The sequence below is a fragment of the Etheostoma spectabile genome, unplaced genomic scaffold, assembly GCF_008692095.1.
Source record: "Etheostoma spectabile isolate EspeVRDwgs_2016 unplaced genomic scaffold, UIUC_Espe_1.0 scaffold406, whole genome shotgun sequence".
Taxonomy (NCBI): domain Eukaryota; kingdom Metazoa; phylum Chordata; class Actinopteri; order Perciformes; family Percidae; genus Etheostoma; species Etheostoma spectabile.
The window spans coordinates 43,373-46,349 of NW_022605605.1; positions in this window are offsets into that span (position 1 = coordinate 43,373).

Consider the following 2,977-nt stretch of genomic DNA (forward strand, 5'->3'; position numbering starts at 1 on the left):
AGTTGTAGTTTTAAGGGTGTTGTTCTAGTTGTCGTTTTCAGGTGTTCTATGTTGTTTTAGGGTGTTTTCTAGTTGTAGTTTTAGGGTGTCTTAGTTGTAGGAGGGTCAGGGTGTTTTCTGTGTATTTTCAGCGCTGTTTTCTAGTTGTCATTTTCAGGCTGTTTCTAGTTGTCGTTTTAAGGTGTTTCTAGTTTTAGTATCGGGGTGTTGTAGTGTAGTTTTCAGGGGTGTTCTCTAGTTGTGTTGTCAGGCTGTTTGAGTTTGTAGTTTTTAGGGTGTTCTCTAGTTGTAGTTTGAAGATGTTTTACTAGTTGGAGTTTTCAGGCTGTTTTCTAGTTTAGTTTTCAGGGTGTTTTGTGTGAGTTTTTAGGTGGTTTTATAGTTGTCGTTTTCAGGGTTTGTGTTTCTTAGTTGTAAGTTTTCAGGTGTTCTTAGTTGTAGTTTTCGGGTGTTTTGTCGTTGTAGTTTTCAGGGTGTGTTCTGTTGTGTTTTCAGGATGTTTTCTAGTGTAGTTTCAGGGTGTTTTGTAGTTGTAGTTTTAAGGCTGTTTTATGTGTTAGTTTTCAGGCTTTTCTAGTTGTAGTTTTCAGGTGTTTCTCGTTGTGTTTTTTCAGGTGTCTTATAGTTGTAGTTTTCAGGGTGTGTTTAGTTGAGATTCAGGGGTCGTTCTATAGTTGTTCAGGCTGTGTTCTAGTTGTAGTTTTGCAGGGTGTACCTTAGTGTAGTTGTCAGGTATTTAGTTGTAGTTTTCAGGGGGGTTTGTGTTTTCTAGTTGTAGTTTTCAGGGTTGTTTTGTTTTCTAGTGTAGTTTTCAGGGTGTTTTTAGTTGTAGTTTTCAGCTGTTTTATAGTCTGTACTTTCAGGGTGTTTTTAGTTGTAGTTTTCAGGTGTTGTAAGTTGTGTTTTCAGGGTTGGTTTCTAGTTGTAGTTTTAAGGGTTTTTCTCTAGTTGTGTTTTCCGGGTGTGTAGTTGTAGTTTTCAGGGTGTTTTGTGTTGTGAGTTTTCAGGGTGTTGTGGTAGTTGTAGTTTCAGGTGTTTCTAGTTGTAGTTCCGGCTGTTTTAGTTGTAATTTTCGGGTGTTTTATAGTTGTTAGTTTCAGGGGTTTGTAGTTGAGTTTTCAGGGTATGGTTTCTAGTGTAGTTTTCCGGGTTTTCTTAGTGGTCGTTTTGGTTGTCTCTAGTTGTGTACGTTTTCAGGGTTTGTTTGTAGTTGTCGTTTTCAGGGTGTTTTGTAGTTGTAGTTGTCAGGGTGTTGGTTTTCTAGTTGTAGAGTTTCAGGGTGTTCTCTAGTTGGGTTCAGGTGTTTGTAGTTTGTGTGTGCCGGGTGTTTGTAGTTGGTTTTCAGGTGGTGTTCTAGTTGTATCTGTTAGGGTGTTTGTAGTTGTAGTTTTCAGGGTGTTTCTAGTGGAGTTTTAGGGGTTCTTAGTTATTTTCAGGCTATCTTTCTGTTGTGTTTTAGGGTGTTATAGTTGTAGTTTTAAGGTGTTTTCTAGTGTAGTTCAGGGGTTCCTAGTTCTAGTTTTCAGGGTGTATTTAAGGTGAGTTTCAGGGTGTTTTCGAGTTGTAGTTTGAAGGTTTGTTGGTGTAGGGGTCGTTTTAGGGTGTTCTGTAGTGTAGTTTTCAGGCTGTTTTCTAGTGGTCGTTTTTTTTTTGTTTTCAGGGTGTTCTTGTTGTAGTTTCAGGGTGTTTTTGTTGTAGGTTTCGGCTGTTTCTAGTGTAGTTTTCAGGGTGTTCTTAGTGGTAGTTTCAGGGTGTTTCTCTGTTGCGTTTTCAGGCTGTTTTTCTAGTTGTAGTTTTCAGGGTGTTCTCTAGTTGTAGGTTCAGGGTGTTTTATCGTTGTAGTTTCAGGGTGTGTTATCTCGTTAGTTTCAGGGTGTTTGTAGTGGTGAGTTTTCAGGTGTTTTCTAGTTGTAGTTTTTAGGGTGTGTTTTCTAGTTGCAGTTTTTCAGGGTGTTGGTAGTTGTAGGTTAAGGTGTGTTTTCTAAGTGTAGTTCTCAGGGCGTTCTTTAGTTGTAAGTTCGTCAGGGTGTTCTCTCGTTGTCGTTTTCAGGGTGGTTTTGTTGTAGTTCAGGCTGTTTTAGAGTGTAATTTTCAGCTGTTTCTAGTTGTAGGTTTCAGGCTGTTTTCTATTTGTAGTGCGGGTTACGGTGTCTTTAGTTGTAGTTTTCCAGGGTGTTTGTAGTTGTAGGTTCACGGTGGTCTCTAGTTTGTAGTTTTTCAGGGTGTTTTTAGTTGTAGGTTCAGGTGTTTCTAGTGTGTAGTTTCAGGGGTTCTCTAGTGTGTTTTCAGGTGTGTTTTCTAGTTGTAAGTTTTCAGGGTGTTTGGTAGTTGTCGTTTCAGGTGTTTTGTTGTCGTTTTCACGGTTGTTTTTAGTTGTAGTTCAGAGGTGTTCTCAGTTGTCGTTATTGGCGAACCCCAGTGTGGTGTTTTTGGAATTTTACATGAAGTTTGGATTTCTTCTTCATTTGTAATAATCATGATTAGTGAAAAATACTAGTAAGCTCTGTGTGGTTCCCCACAGTTTGTCTCATTGTGTCTTCATGTTGTTTTCATGTTGTCCTCATTCGGCCTCATGCTGTTCCTATGTTGTAATCAAGTGTCTTCAGTGTCCTCATTTTGCCTCATGTGGTCGTCATTTTGTCTTCATGTTGTCATTTAGTTGTTCTAGCTGTGTCTCATGTTGCCATGATGTCTTCATGTTGTAGCAGTCGTTCCTCATGTGGTGTCCCTCATATTGTCTATGTTGGCCTCAGGTTGCACTAAGTGGTCTTCATGTGTCTTCATGTGTTTCATGTTGTCCTCATGTGACCCACATGAGGTTCTCAGTTGTCATTATGTTGGCATCATGTGGTATGCTTGGGTTCTCATGTTGACTCATGGGGCCCCCATAACAGTCTTCTCGTTGTCCTCCTGTTGCCCTAAGTTGCCTCATGGTTGTCTTTTTGTTGTACCTGCATGTGCCCTCATGTGGATTCAG